Below are 17,784 nucleotides of genomic sequence, written 5' to 3'. Positions count from 1 at the left end.
CCGACAGCGGGATTCCAGCCCACTACCTCCTGAATTCAAGCTCTCAGTTGCATGACCCTAACCACATGTTAAAAAGAAGCAAATAAAATGAAAGGAAAATGCATTACATATAAGATTAAACGGTTTATCTGGTCACCGTTTAGGTATTTTGCATTAGATAGTCACTAATGTTCCTGTGATAGTATGAGATATTCTGTTAGTCCTACTCGTATTCTCTTGGTATTTTTAATTTATTATCTGCACCGGGCGAGTTGGCCGTGCTGTTAGAGTCGAGCCGCTGTGAGCTTGCGTCCGGGAAATGGTGGGTTCGAATCCTACTGTCGGAAACTCTGAAAATAGTTTTCCGTGGTTTCCAAATTTCACACCAGGCTGTACCTTAATTAAGGCCACGGCCGCTTCCTTCCCACTCCTAGGCCTTCCCTATACCATCGTCGCCATAAGAGGTACTGTGTCGGTGCGACGTAAAGCAAATAGCAAAAAATTAAAAAATAAAAAATTATCTGCAGGAATTAAACAGCCTGAAAGCGTAGCGTAGGAAAAGTTGATTAGTTTATTGTTTAGTTTAGAATTAAAAGGCACGGTCCAAACTTCACAAACCGTAATCTAGTTTACATTAGGGAGACAGGGGTAAATATTTAATCTTAATGATCCTCAAACTGTGAGGCCAGCGACGAAGTAACTTTCTCATGCATGCGTAACGGATGGTACCGTAATGTGTTTCAGGTACGTTCAAAAAGGATATTTGGGAACAAGGGAATATTTCTGCCCGTGGCATTTCGAAGAACGCACATTCTACCTCATACTTTTTCTCACTTGCTTGCCGTGTTAGAGTCCATTCAAGGTTGGCCCTTTCTTTGTTCTACAACTGTAATCACTAGTAATAGAAATGCCGAGTTGATTAAAGTAGAATACTATATTCAAGGCCTTTTTTTTTTTTCGAGTTTTTACAAAACTCTTGAATATTTCTTAGAATGTTTGTGTAAAATTTATTGAAATAAAACACCTTTAATATTGAATATTACTATGGGATCACAAATACTCCGCTTTACGGACCATGCTACGCATGACACTAAGATGTTTTGTTCACTATTCTCAAGAATGTTGAAAATACAAACGTAGTTAATGACCACTTTCAGGTTCAATTGCCGAAACAGCGTCTAAAATATATAGCCATAAATACACTAGGGTCATACTTCTTTGGATTAGTGGCTTTGTCTGTGCTTTTGTGTTATCCGAATCTGGAGTCCCGTCAACTGGTGTGGATACGGTGAAAAATAAAAGGAGACGAGTCCTATTTATGCAGTACATCTTTTTTGATTAATGCTCAGTTCCAGATAAGTTTCTCTCATTTTATATGAATCGAATTCTACATATGCTTTTTGTATATTGTACTCGTTGGCTGAATGGTCAGCGTACTGATCTTCGGTTCAGAGGGTCCCGGGTTCGATTTCCGGCCGGGTCGGCGATTTTAACCTTCATTGGATAATTCCAATGGCCCAGGGACTGGGTGTTTGCGTTGTCCCCAACATCCCTGCAACTGACACACCACAAACAACACTCTCTTCTACCACAATAACACGCAGTTGCCTACAGATGGCGGATGACGCCCACCCTCATTGGAGGGTCTGGCTTGTAAGGGCTGCACTCGACTAGAAATAGCCATAGGAAATTAATTATCCCCAGTTGACGTACGTATTTTTGTCTCGGTGTATTAACAGAAAGGAACTGGCTGACTTAGATACATCCATGCACAGAAATGATGCCCCAATATAAACAAAGCATGTCGTTTCCCACCTTGCATAACGCATTGCTGCAGGTAGACAGTCCGCTACAAGAATGTTGTGACTGATATAGGCACAGTGGCGGATGTATAGCAATACACACGCTGTGCTTCAACACTACCCGTTCTCTCCCTCCCCTCCTGATTCGGTACTAGAGTGAGGTGGTGTTGATTGTTTATGCCGGGACACCATTACTGTGCATGCGTGTACCAACCCTATATTCCCATCTCGTTGAAGTGTGAGAGACACTACGGAAAATCATTTTCACGATGGCCAAGTGCAGAATATTAGTTCAGTTGCTCACTCTGAAATATTGCTAGGGCTCAAATGACCCAGCGATCATTATCTCAAGGGTGAGCCAACAGAACGGAGAGATGGTATAAGAAACCTAGATCGCGGAATGAGGTTAATTTAAGACGACACACACACCTAGCCCCCGTGCCAGCGGAATTAACCAATGGTGGTTAAAAGTTCAGACTCTGCCAGGAATCGAACTCGGGGCCCCAGTAACCAAAGGCCAGCACGCTAACCATTTAGCAACGGAGCCGAACATCTGTTAGCTATCACGTCGCATACAACTGTTCCTTGGCTCCACTCTAGAAAGGTCCGTTACTCAATCATTTCACGTGGCTGCTTCACACAGTGAACTATTCGGCACATATTACTCAGCAGTACAATAACACAGCACAACTAAACATTAGCTACTACACTTCAAACGTCACTCTCCATCGTACTTCTCCAGTATACTGTACTCATCGAGGACAACAACGACGAGCACTACTGCTGCTTACTCACTCCAAAAATAATAACAATAACAATAACCTAACAACTCGGAGAAAGAAGCAATCATGTGCAGAATCAACAAGATGGAGGTGGCATATCAGCTGACTAGGAATGTGTACAACAAAGGATCAGTGTCCATCAACGCCAAGCTTAGGCATTATTGTTCCATTGTACGCCCGGAAGCACTTTACGCAGCAGAATGCCTTGCAATGAACAGAAAAGGTCTGATGGAGAAGCTAAAAGCTAAAGAAAGAAAAATCCTGAGAAAGATTCTTGGACCAATCAAAGAAAATGGTGAGTACAGGAGACGACACAACAGCGATCTGTACCAGCATATGGAGAGGATAACGGACACGATTCGGAAAAGGAGGATTAATTTTTATGGCCATATAGCACGCATGAGCACACAGAGACAGACCAATAGGATCTTTTCCTACTTTCTTAACAAGAAAACCAAGGGACCCTGGTATATTGAAGTTGAAAAAGTCCTTCAAGAAATAGGACTCACACTCGAAGATATCCAGAAACGTGCTCCTCTCCAGGAAAAGCTCCAGGGATACAAGAGGTTCCAAGAAAGGCCAAAGTTGAAAACAGGCAAGAAGTGGACTGATGAAAGAAAGGAGGCTCACAGAACGAGAATGCGTGAGTACTGGGGAAGAATTAAAGCTCAAGGATGCAAACGGTTGAAATAACGTGGTCCACAGCAGGCCGAAACGAAGAAATAATAATAATAATAATAATAATAATAATAATAATAATAATAATAATAATAATAATAATAATAATAATAATAATAATAACTGTTCTCCGGCTCTACAACATAAGAACAACAAAAACAACCCAAAACTAATAACTCTGACCTTGGCTGCTCGCGGTGACCCTCCTTTTATGTTCCTGCTGATGAAGTACTGTAATCTTCGGGATGCGGTTAAAGAAGAAACATTCTCATTTAGAATTCCAAGAGAGAACCACATGAAACACAGTACAAGGAGAGGCCGGCCATTCTTCTAGGCCGGGTGGGAGTTCTCCAGCCTGACTCACTCATCTCTTCCAGGAAACACCGAAGTGGGCTTCCGGAGAGCTGGCTAACGCCTGAGTACGTAATAATATAAACTTTTCTTCCCATACCATCCACTATAGGCCTATATTAAATTATTTTTTAGAAGTAAGTTATTTACACAAAATATATTGACTTAACACATTCACTAATAGGCTCAAGGTAACCCCTGTACAACATACACAATCACACTCCAGGCTATATTGCTGTTCAGCCCTGAGAAGGCGTCTGACATGGGAGGCGTGGGTTTGGTAAAGAAATCAAAGCAATACGACTAAGGATCTAATCACGCTGATCACATGAACTCCAATTACTGCAGACACTCCGGCTCCACAGCAGTCATCCTGATAAGCCAAGGCTCACAATTTGCTGTATGTTCCACATGGACTGATCTGGATGACAATCTTAGGGTAATATATATGTAAAATGTTACATATGGTCTATGCGTCCCAAAGATGTTGAGGGATGGACCTTATACATTGCTTCAGGGGAGAAGATTGAGGCCTTTGACGTGTGGACTTACCACAATACGCTTACATCGCCAAAAATGACTAAGCAGTTCTAAAACGTATGAATAGAGATCGAGAACTATTGGTTACAGTTAAAAGGAGAATCACTTCAAATCTAGGACATATCTTTGAAACTGCAAATATAATCTCGTACATTCAATTATATAAGTGCAATTCGAAGGCAAAAGAGGAAAAGGGCGAACGAGAACGTCGTGCCTACGCAACATACACGGCTACCAACTACTTTCGACAATCTGTTAGATGCAGTAATCAATCGGATAGGAACACAACATGTGGTCGTCAAAAACAACAGAAGAAAAAAAAGCAGATCTAGAAGATAAATAATAATAAGAAGAATTAGCTAATGTAACATTTTCTTTTCTCTGTTATACATTTGGTAGCATTTCAGTCACAATTTGAAACAGTGGTAAAGTGTAAGAAATGGCCTGCAATCTTAACTTCACCACCAATAGAGACGATATCTATCTATTTAACTATCGAAATCAAAAATAGATTAACATGGAAATATAAAAGAAAATAATTTTCCCTGAAACAATAATTCGCCAGAAGCATGGAGCAATTTCATCCAAGATTCACTTTGTCACTTATTCACTACGAGGCACTGTTTCCAATGGGCTCAAAAATATCATTAATATGGCTGTCAAAGTCCATTCAAGGAATACCCAAGGCAACAAAGACAGGAATTTCTTACTGTTCGTAGATGAAAAGAAAGAAGGAAAGAAAGAAAGTGAGAGAGTGGTATTGGGGTGGGAACAAATCACATTGGTAGCGGATGTTCACAGCTCTCTGTGTGCCCTTTTCTTCTTTCAAAGAATAGTGATTGGAATAGACAGTTATCCATTTCTGAGATATGTCGTGTAGCCTTCTTAAAGGACTAGAGCAGGTTTCCCTAGCTGACACGTTTGGGTGACCTGCGAATCATACTTGAGATGTAGTGTGTGTTATTAATTTAGGAATAGACAGGATATCATAGGATAGGATAGCAGCGGTTCACCTCTACACACAACGTTTCCCACAATGACAGGATCAGTTTTGTTGAAAATTTTAAGTCGTAATATAGCCGTTGCAAGGTACAGGTTCCGTAATTCGCTGTGTTAATTATTGAGCTCCACGGCAATCTCAAGATTTTCTGCGGGCAGATGAAAAGATCCTAAATGTTTCGTTCTTCAGCTTATCCCAGTTATTTCTGGGGGTCGCTGGAGCCATGCAGACTCATTTTGGTTTTGTACGGGGATTTAAGTCCGGATCCCCTTCCTAATGCTACGTGATTTTTGAGACGAAAGTCTCAACCCAGGATCGGCCGGGATTCTAGCCTCAGCCTTCCGGGTGGGAAGCCAGCAGCTAAGCTGTTGGGCTAATCCAGTCCCCCCTCCCACCACGATACTAAATCGTGTATTCAATAATCCGGGAAGCAGCACACGAGAATCGACACGCCACATTGGTGTACCTCACACGGTTTGAATTAGTGCCATTAAAACCGTGTCGAACATGTGCGAGATGACGTCTACTTTCGTGGATGATAGTTCAGGGAGTGATGTCACCTTATCAAAGAACTCAACTTTTGTTCAATGATACTCGCCACTGATGAAGCACTCCTCACTTGCAATGGCGTCGTGAATGTGAAGCAATGGGAAATGGCACTACACTACCTTATTGTTTTTTTCTTAATCTGTTACCCGCCAGGGTTGGAGGGATCCCACCTCTACCGCCTCAAGGGCAGTGTCCCGGAGCGTCAGAATCTGGGTCGGGATATACAACTGGGCAGGGGGAACAGTACCTCGCCCAGGTGGCCTCACCTTCAATGCTAAACAGGGGCCTTGTGGGGGGGATGGGAAGATTGGAAGGGATAGATAAGGAAGAGGGAAGGAAGCGGCCGTGGCCTTATGTGAGGTACCATCCCGGCATTTGTCTGGACGTGAAATGCGAAACCACAGAAAACCACTTCGAGGATGGCTGTGGAGGGAATCGAACATCCCTCTACTCAGATGACCTCCTGAGACTGAGAGGAACCCCGTTCCAGCCCTCGTGCCACTTTTAAATTTTCATGACAGAGCCCCGAATTGAACCCGGGCCTTCGGGCGTGGCAATTAATCACGCCAACCGCTACACCACAGAGGCGGACACTACACTATACGATAAATACTTTGTGTTGTTTTGTACAAAGAGAGAGAGAGAGAGAGAGAGAGAGAGGGAGAGAGAGAGAAAGTTAACCTCACCCAGAAGATTTTACTTTATCAGTGGAAGATAAGGAATTACAAAATTGAAATATATAGAATCTCCATGCAGAAATGCCTACTCAAATTACTTTACAAGATCGGGAACATCGAAACATGGCATATCATCAAAGGCTATCAGGTGGCGAAACCTATGAAATGGCAGGTCGGTTTGTAATATCGAATCTCTTTGATTTTTATCACAAGATTCACTTTCAATACCGTTTGTACATTAGTAAAGTATTTCTGGAGCGTATTATTCTACCATGCTTCCTCTAAGCTAATTAGAATGGTGTAATTACTAAGGAAATGCAAGGAATTAGAATGCATAGAAAAACTCACCAGTTCGTGAAAAAAACGCTCTCTGAAATGACAGGGTCAGGTTTGTCCGACATTTTAAGTCGTAATTCAGCTCCTAAATGTGCAAGTGCGAAGTGAAATAGATAGACCTCAGCTTTACAGCTCATTTTTATAGAACAGTAATCTTCACAGGACATCAGTTTCTTAAATTGTACAATAAATGTTACTTGACCATTATACTGAAATTACCTTTTTTCATTATAATAAGACCCATTAAAACTCTTTACATTACACTAACACTGATATGTAGTGTACGATGACTTGTGATACATTTTCACATAAATATAATATACTACGGTTGGGGGTTATCTGAAACTTCCGGTCACGAAATTAACAATACGATATATGTAACGCGATGTTGCCAAGCAACCGTGCAGACTGTTATGTGAAATATTGATGGATGACCATAGACTGAGGGACATGCTCAGTCACTACACCAGCAACTTCACGCAAACCGGTTCAAATTCAATATCTGTTAGCAATGCAAATGAAGTGGCGTATGGCTCTTAGTGCCACGAGTGTCCGAGGTCATGTTTGGCTTGCGTGGTGCAGGTCATTAGATTTGACACCCGTCAACACTTACGCGTCATGAAGAAGATGAAATGATGATGAAAACGACACATTCACCCAGCCGCGTGCCAGCGCTGAATTAACCAATGGTGGTAAAGATTCCAGACCCTGCCAGAAATCGAACCCGAGACCCCTGAGACCTAAGGCCAGCCCTAGGGCCGAACATCTGTTAGCTATCACGACGCGCGACAGCTGTTCCTTCGCTCCACTCTAGAAAGGTCCGTTAATTATTTCACGTGGCCGCTTCACACAGTGAACTACTCAGCACATATTACTCGGCAGTACAATAACACAGCACAACTAAACAATAGCTACTACACTTAAAACATACTCATCGAGGACAACAACGACGAGTACTACTGCTGCATACTCACTCCAAAACTAATAATAAAAACAATTGCTCCCCGGCTCCACAACATAAGAAGAACAAAAACCCAAAGCTAATTACTCGGACCTTGGCTGGTCGCGGTGACCCTCCTTTTATGTTCCTGCTGATGAAGTACTGTAATCTTCGGGATGCGGTTAAAGAAGAAACATTATCGTTTCGCATTCCAAGAGAGAACCACATGAAAGCACAGTACAAGAAGAGGCCGGCCATGCTTCCAGGCCGGGTAGGAGGTCTCCAGCCTGACACACTCATCTCTTCCAGGAAACGCCGAAGTGGGCTTCCGGAGAGCTGGCTAACGCCTGAGTACGTAACAAAATAAAATTTTCCTTCCCATGCCATCTACTATTGGCCTATATGAAATTATTTTTTGATGTAAGTTATTTACACAAAATGATATTGACTTAACACATTCACTAAAAGGCTCAAGGTAACCCCTGTACAACATATACCACACTCTCCAGGCTAAATTGCTGTTCAGCTCTGAACAGCACACTACCCCACTTTTTCTACGTCGAATCACGATGAGCAAGTCGCCACATTTGACAAGTTCACAAAGTTTCACCATCAGTATTTGGAGAGATTGAATCGCGGGAGTAGTTCAGACTCCACTGTGAAGCCACTCTTGTTCCCATGAATGTTTTTAATTTTCTTGATGTGGTTGGCAGTGACACGTTCCCAAATTCTTAGTGTGTGTGTGAAGTGAGTTTAATGTCTCTGTTCATCTGGCGCACCTCTGGAGTATGTTAAAATCCTGCCAATGCTGTGGCAATGGACTGATGTGGCGGCGCCAGTATTCTCTTCTGGATTAATATAATGTCAGGGGTACGTTACTCACTGCATGCCTTTCCTGATGGTACTGTGACGGGTGTTGGCAATAGGGATGACATCCTGAAACAGTGTATGAGGCTTTCTCGTGGTTCACGTGGACCAGGGTCCCATCTGATAGACGATAGTAACCGGCGACACGAGTACTTGGAACATAATGACATCACACGCCTTGAGTGATCAGCTCTCTCCCCGGACTTAAATCCAATTGAACACGCACACAACGCTCTAGGTTGAAGGCTTGCAGCCCTAACACCGCCACCACAGGCCACTGTTAACCTCCAAAGGTCACTTACACAGCAGATCGCGTTCCTGGGGAAATAGTTTGTACCGCACTGCGACACAAAAATGTTCCAGAGGAGTATGTGAGGCTGATTCAGGACATGTGCATACATCCTTCTACAAAAGTAGTGTCTAGTTCTGGTATCTGACAGTTTCGCTGCTGAGGTTGCTGTTCGTCAAGATTCAGCTTTGAGCCCAATCATATTCAATACAGTTATTAACTATCTCACAGAATAACTCATGACACAACTACCATGGCCCCTCCTATACGCAGACGACTTCGTCATATTTGGTCAAACACATGAAGAGGTCGAGGCAGCCTTAGAACTTTTGGCAAAAGCTTTGGAAACAAATGGTCTCAAAATAAGCCGTAGGAAGTCTGAGTATATGTTCTGTAGCTTCGCCAAGCCGGAAGTTCAAGGTCCACTCAATACAATTTTGTTAGCGGGTGAACCACTGACAAACGTGAATACATTCTAATACCCAGGCTCAATTATTACCACCGATACGACGATTCATGATGACGTGAATCATCGCATCGAAGTTGGATATACCATATGGCGTTTGCTGACACGCGTCTTATGTGACAAGAGGATGCCTATAAAGCTCAAAGGCAAGATATACGTAACTGTTGTTAGACCCCCTCTTACTTACGGCTCCGAGTGTTGGACAAGGCAAAAGCATGTCACGGAAATACGGATGCTGCGATGGTCACCGGGTGTCACCCTCTTGGACCGTGTGGGGAATGAGCATATGTGAGAATCATTTAACACGGTCCCTATCAATGAGAATTTGGAGGAGCGGCATTTGCGCTGGTACGGACACGTACAATGTCGAGATTATGATCATCATGTTAATAGAGCTCTTGCAATCGAGGAGCTAAGGCGAGGTCGCGGGGCCCGAGAGCAACATGGTGGCGTAGAGCCGAAGAGGCCTTGAATAGAAACGCGTTCTAGTGGCGGAGACATCCAACCGCAGGGAGTACTCTCATACGGCCAGGAAATGAGAAGAAGAAGAATAGTTTTCAACGAAGCAATAAGTTAGCTTGAAAACATTTATCATTGTTGAAACTTATGATGCAATACCCAAATTGAGGTCCAAGTCAATATGTAGGAAATATGACATTTTTTTCGGTAAGGAATTACGTCATAAATAGATCAACTCCTTCCAAACCTTCAGAAAGATTGAAGTGAAATCTAACCTAAAGTGATTTTACAATGCTGGAATAAGTTATCTGGATCAATTTTATGGCTTCATTGATGTTAATAGGTATTTTAAGAAGCCAGAGGCCTTAACTTTGAGAGTTTCTCTGGTTTTAAAGGAACGATTATTTTTCAAGTTTACCGACATTTGTCCAGATTTTAATTTGGATTGCTTTTATGCAGATTTTTTCCCCATAACATTCAATTATGTGATGCTGGAGCTAGATATATCTGTCCTGATATTGATAGTGATCAGAGTTGTAATCTGAACTCAAAATGGGTGATTTTTTTCTCTTAGTTTAGATGCTGCTTTACATACACTAATATTGCTATCTTACTTTCTAAGTAAACCTGGTTTCAACGCATATTATGTTTAAAGGTTTTTTTTTTTCAATTCTCAAGAATAAGCGGAATGATATTCAGCAATTTTGATATAGTCAGAAATTCAATTCTGACTTAATTTTAATTTTGATTTTGTCAGAAATTTCATCACTTGATTAGTGGATGACCAATCGTGGAGAGAAGTACGAGTTTTCATATTTTTATGTAAGAAATAAAATGCTGCAATACCGTTCGTGCCCACATTGTAATTATGGTAAATTATCCCTTTCAAGGGGATGCCACAACGTTCGGATCACGACTTTCCTTCAAACTTGGTACACTTTTAGTAGTCCATTAGGACAACATGATGTGCAGGTAATAAGGCGTACTACTTAGGTGTTCTCGAGAAAATCGCAAGAGATACTTTTGCGTCGAATATGAACCGGTGAGTTGCGATCATGAGTATGAGATGGCGGTGGTCGTGTGGTTAGCGTTCAAGCTCCGTAATCGCTGGATCGCTCGATAGAGTCCCGCTCATCGTTTTTTACTTTTTTACACTGGTCATATCATTGCATGTGTATTTCAATTCAAAGGTAATATAACGGAAGAAACGTGTATTTGCGTGAACTTTTATTGAATTTCCAGTGTTATTTGGCAGTTCCGGGTACCTTACCGGATTTGACTGTCAGGTATGAAGGATTTAGCAAATCAAGATAGGCATACATTTTTACGAACACTTTATGCATTTGGTCGTTTACTTGTCGATAATTATAAATAAAAAATTTTTATGGTAAGAAAACGGCCAAATAGCATTGTCCACATTACCTGTCCTTTATCGGCATTTCAGAAACCTGGCAATTCTATGTGTGATCCATATGCTTCTGCAAGATCTCTAGACAGTGCAGATGCTCTGATGATTCGACGTCTTCGTGCCCTTAAAGGCAAAAATACGATCTTGAAGATGGGGTGTAGCACGTGGTTTACTTTTCCCGTTCTGCCGTTGAATGTTTTCTCTCTCCTGGAATCTTCTCCACAGCCGTGAACCTATCGCATACTGATACAGATATACCGGATGCTCACTGAAGGCAGACCACTACACATTTCAACCCAACTTACTGTATGTACTTGTCACCGAGTAAACTGGCCGTGCGGTTAGTGTCTCCATTTCCTTGTAACAACGCCCTGTGGGTGGGGGACGCAGACGAAGGATACACACACAGTCGTGTGAGGCGACTAAAAGGGGCGACCAAGGGATGATTGTATTAGAACCATGACACTACTTGTGATTAGTACCAACACGCGGGGAACACCATGGGTCGCCTTTACTTGCGATTAGTATCACTATGTTAGGTAAACGACAGGTTTGTGATTAGTAGCAGCAGAGAGTGGTTTCACTGTGGGTTTAGAGTACCTGTGATTAGTACCACTGTATGAGCTACTGCGTGGGCCTGCGTTGCCTGTGATTAGTACCTACTATGTGAGGAACACCACGGGAATACCGGCGCCCGTGATTAATACACCTATGTGAGGAACACCATTGGTTTGCATTGCCTAGAGTGGCGCCATTATGTGAGAAATACCGTAGGTCTGCGTTACCTGTGCGACGTACGATACTTGTGAGTAGTACCATAATGTATGGAGGCACCGTGAGTGTACCCTAATTTTGATTAGTACCCCCAACATGACAAATACCATGGTTCTACTTTACTAGCGATAAGTGCCATTATGAGGGGCCTTTGACCTGGATTTTGGACCCCTTTAGACATAAAGCATCATCGTTTCAAGAATATGTTTTAGAAGCAGTTCCTTGGTCAGGAATACTATTGTTTTCTGATAGTTTATTTGGATCGGATCCACTGATCGTATTAAATTCATATTCATCCACGCATTCTTCATCATCACGTTTTGAATTCTGGTCAGTGGATGATTTTGGACTTTTAAATTGTCATTATTTCGTCTTATTTCGTTCCATTAGGTGGCGATGACCTAGATGTTAGGCCCCTTCAAACAACAAGCATCACCATCATCATCTATGTAGCAATAACATGTTGATACTCATAGCAATTTTTGTAGGTGTGTCCACATAAAATACTAATTAAAGGATACCCTACATTATTAAGTGTTCTCACTCAACATGCTCCAATGACTACAGTATTGAGATCTGTGTCCATGGTAAGGGCCCGCACGAAAAACAGTATAGGACTCCGGACCATGTTGGAAATGATGATTATACAATGGCACGCACAGTAGCAACACCACCACCGGCCGAAGAGTATAAGTACAGAACGCAATTAGAGTAAGAATAACCTCACCGGCCGGGCATAATAATATAACCGTCCGAAAAACCTCAGCTCTCTGAATGAATGAGAATAACCGCCCACTTCCTGTAGCACACATCTCAGATCCTTTTACTGTTCAAACTACTTCCGCCTACGTGACTTGCTGGAGAACCTACTTCAACTGAAAAGTTTCAAACTGCCACTGCTTAAAAATCGTCCAATCACAATCCTTCTCTCATACCTAATGAAAGTTATACATTTTATTTGGCTTGACGTCCTAACCACCTTCCTCTATTTCTGTTTTAACGATGGAGTACAAATAATAGAATTACGCAACCATGTCCCAATGAACCGATATAAAATACTGGCAAAACAAAGTGTAAATAAGTACTAATATTATTATATTTAAAATCTCAACCTATTAAACATATTAAATCTGCCTGAAGTAAATTTACATAAAAATACAAAGTATAGGGTGAGCAACATAAAGCAGAACCAGTCCCGCAGCCCGGCAGTGCAGCCTGCACGCGGGAGGTGCGTGCGTGACAAGAAGTCCGCAGTAGATACATTATCGCGTAAGCTATTCCAAACAAAAAAACAAACAAACAAACACAGGAAAATGAAAGTACTCACTTACATCACTCAAGGAGATGTTCAAACTGCCTCCCTTGCGAAAAGAACATTGGATTACGGTCAATTTCTCCGTCATTCATCGCATTCAAGACCTATTCACAAAATTACATTTGTAATACAGGGTCACCCGGTTTAAGTACTTGCAGTGCAGTAATTTTATACGGCTTTAACTTCAGTAACTTTGTAACCGTTGGAACAGTACCATAGGAAATTTCCATTTCCTGAGCACGTCGACGAAGATATTTTGTAGGAACGTTACCAATGTTACCTACAGTTTCTTGCGTGAATACTGTACATGATTTATTGCCTTTCTTAACAATAAGACTTCCCGTCTTACGTAATTTACTTAATAATCTATGAATCGAAATCCGGCCTTGAACTTGAAGATCAGGAATCTTCTCTTACGGCCCTCGCACATTCAGTTTGGACGAATGAATCGTAAATTAACAATATTTGGGGAACAGAGTACCGATACCTGACTTGAGCCAACTGAGCCATTTCACTGAATGCAAACACTGTACTAATGTCACCAACGAAATCGTACCACGTTTGCAAGCGTTCAACAAAGATTGAAACCCGGCGCGCTAGCGCGGCTTTGAGTACATCCGGCACTGTATTTTGTCACTGGCCGACTCACTCACTCAGGAATTCCCGCACACTGGATGGAGCGGTTCTGCTTTATTCTGCTCACCTGATATAAAATTATAGTATATTAAAAAATTTCATGGGCAAATAATTGCATTATGTTGCAATGCTTTGCTACTTAATGTACTCATTATAAACTGACACAACTACAGACGTAGGTGAACAGTGGACCGAAGGAAATATACTGTATATAAATGTTTTTTTTAACTTTGTAGGTCTCAATTCTCTCCCTACCCATTATATTCCCTAAGAATGGTCTCACCTCCCAGCCACACATTTATATGCAGTCAATCAGAATAATTCGTTGAGTTAATTTTCGTATACTAATATAAAGGAAAATGAACCTTAATACAGTGTTCTGCATCAGTGCTTAAATTCGCCATGCAAACAACAGCCCTACAAAACGGTATGGTAAAGTACATTTCACTTTATAATTTAGCATAGGAAAATGAACACAACGAAAATTATTCTGATTGACTGCATACAAATACGTGGCTGAGAGGCGTGACTATCCTGAATTAATACGAAGGGTAGGGAGAGCATTGGGACATACGAGGTTTTAAGAGAAAACCATCGGTATGCTATTTCACAAATATCTTGCTCGTATTATGGAACGTTATCGGCGAATTATTTGTTATTTCCTTCACGTGAAGTTGGTTTAATTTTGCAAGAGAGGAGTGCTCCATTTCCTTCTCCGTCGACTGTACCTACTGAGTTAATTAGCTTGTCTGCTCCGTGCGGCACTAAGTGGCAACAGCTTTCCGAGTCGTTACGAGGCACATCGATAATCGGGATAGCTGGTTGCCGATAATGATAAATTGTCACTCGCCACGTGTCCCTTGTCACTACACGATATCCGAAATGTAATCAGTCCACAGAATTAATCTTGAATGTCAGCTATTCCACTAGATACCGGAAAGAAGAAGAAAAACCTAAACAACAGTAACGTTGGCTGCAAAGGAAACATACTTAATAGCATAGCAAAGTGATATTGGAGTATCAACACAATCACTTTATGGAACGGGGGAATGTTTTAGTTGGTAAATCAAGTTGAGGGCCAATGATAGTTACCAATATTTGCACAGGAACGGTGAATTACATGACAGGGGCGTAACGAATGCGATACGGGCCCGCCTCCCAAATTCAAAATTCGGGCCCCCTCAAATAAAATGTTAAGCATTTGAATTATTGAATATAAATTTAGTTACATCATATAAAAATAATGCAATATATTGTCAAGTTATATGAACAAAGATATTATTCGCTATTGTAAGATTATTAAAAATATTGTTTAAAAGGTTTTATTTGACTGCCTGCGTGGTTTAATGGCTAAGCTACTGAACAGCCAACCATGCACCACTTAGATGGTCCTACTTAACTTTGATTGGTTTTGTTTTTCTGGAAGTACAGAACTATACTTTTAGCCGATACTGAAGTCCGAGTTAAAATAATTTATTATATTAAAACGCAGAAAACTAAACGAAAATATTAAATAAAAACTATTCAAAAGAGTCAGAAAAATATCAAACCACGCAACTGATAAACCTATTATTAACTTAGCACAGAGGGGGCTCGATCGGAACTGAGTTGAGTGATCGTTACTACTACTTCTTATTGGCATTGCACCTTCACCACTTTCAAATAAATGTAAATGTTCTGAAAAATGTGTGCATCATAGTACATCAAGAATGTGTCATTTCCTAACTAATACGTGATATTTTCTTGTACATTTTCGTTGCTGTAAATATTGTAAAATAACTTGGTGCAGGTCTTTTCTTAGGAACGTGTTGCGGTGTTGCGATAGACGGCCAGGGCAAGTATGACTTTACAACTGGACTGTGTTAGACTCAACACAAACTACTGCTAGATGCAACCAAGTAGCAATTCCTCTACGTAAAAATTGTTAAGAATAAATTATCATATTTTGTCTGATTCTACAAAAAACCCCAAACCATTTTCATGCAGAATATATTAACGTAAATTATTTTTAATATTTTGTGAGGAGTCTGCGGGCCACTTAAAGACCCGGGCCCACGTGCAGGCTACAATATTACGCCCCCGATTCGGGTAAAGGTGAAAAGTTCCAAAGAGAAAAGTGCTACAAATATAAAAACGATGGGATGTATTTAGAATAGAACGCACGTTAATCGTTTAGATGCTAGCGATGTTCGAGGGAAAGGAACCACTACATCATCAAGAACTGACCTACTGACTAACTGAACAATCATCGATTCAGCGCGCTACTTTACCAGGCGACAGAACCTGGCAGTGCGATGTAAGAAAGTAGTAGTTCAAGGTATGTTCGATGTAAATCTCACCCTCGGATCTTTAAAGCTACTCAAATGCAAGTTTCCAGACTTATTTTTTTTTGCTCTTTACAACTCCAGATCTGTAGAACCAACGTATGAACAATAGTAAATATAAAACTACTACCTATATATACCTGTAATTTTTACGAGAGATGCATGTAGCATTGTGCCAAAGGAAAATTAAATTTCCACTAACCAAAATTGGGCAGATTAATTCGGATAGATTAAAATAATTTGGAGAATTAATAGCGGGTGGTTTGAACAACCGGAGAGACCTAACTCGCAGTTGGAATATAACATTTGTTTATTTTTCACTACGATTTACTGCGATATATAGGGAGGGGGAAAAGTTCCTTAAAGAAAGTAATGAACGCCTATACTAGACGTGTGCTCTCTAGGCTTGTGGACAGGGAAACGAATGAGCAGTGGACAGCAAAATGTGAAGTTGGGGGTGGGGAGCGGATAGGAATCCAGGGGGACACGTCTAAGTTTGGAAGCTCATGCCACACTACAAACTTCATCTCATTTTCGAACAATTATTGCTATCCTCAGATTATCAGTACAGCAAGCGAGGCGAAAGCTCTTCCTCTCCTATTCAGAACGAATGTACTTCAATCGGAACACACTGCCATACTTAGAATTTCACAAGTTCTGACCAAAAGTGCCGGAAATTAGACTCAGCCAGCACGAGTTTGCATATTAGATGCTGCCATACGCCTTTGACAACAGCAATTACCCAAGTGCCCTTTCACGTATAAACCAACCACCCTTGAGGTCAACTTCCACCCATCGTAGCTTCATGACAATAAGACACTTTATAATTTGATCGCCACTACCTCGCTCCGCTACGAGAATAGATTATTTATTCTCAGCCCGAAACTCGCTGTAAGTCAGTGCGAGTGACAAGTACACTGCGTTGTACAGATGGACTTCCGTACGTTCTCAGTAGCAGTAGTATCCTCACAATCGTGAACAAGAAGCTGCTTGACAGTTGTAAGAGCGAACTCGTGAAATTGTTTCGTCGAGTGCTTATTCTCTCACGAAATGACCAAACAAAGGAGAGAATGCGAATTTAGTGTACGTTCATCTTCATATCTGCTTCAGCTCTCGCCGGTACGGTTAATTATTCAACAAAAACAAAAGTGCGCAAATGTTTAGACGATTACTTAAAACTAGATTTCACTAAAATTCTTGTGAAAAAACAGGAAATATAGTGTGCCTTTTGCTTGGATATTTAAGTCAGCGATAGTTTCAAACCTTTAAAACATACAAGAGAGTAAACCTCCGTGGTTCAGGTGGCAGCGCGCTGGCCTCTCACCGCTGGGTTCCGTGGTTCAAATATCGGTCATTCCATGTGATATTTGTGCTGGACTACTTAGTGAAGGGGGGGCATGTTTTTCTCCGGGTACTACCTATTTCGCTGTCCTCTATCATTCTATCTGTATTCTCCAATATCATTTCGTTCCATGTGTCCGTCATTGTCCCAGAGGTGTGTGACAGGCTTCGGCAGCCGGCACAATTCAATTCATTCCCCGCTAGATGGGAGCTTCCTTCATTCATTCCATTCTTAACCCGATCGAATGACTGGAAACAGGCTGTGGATTTT

Source organism: Anabrus simplex, chromosome 1 (assembly GCF_040414725.1).
Source record: "Anabrus simplex isolate iqAnaSimp1 chromosome 1, ASM4041472v1, whole genome shotgun sequence".
Taxonomy (NCBI): Eukaryota; Metazoa; Arthropoda; class Insecta; order Orthoptera; family Tettigoniidae; genus Anabrus; species Anabrus simplex.
The sequence above is the reverse complement of the archived record's forward strand: the minus strand, read 5'-3'. Positions refer to the sequence as shown.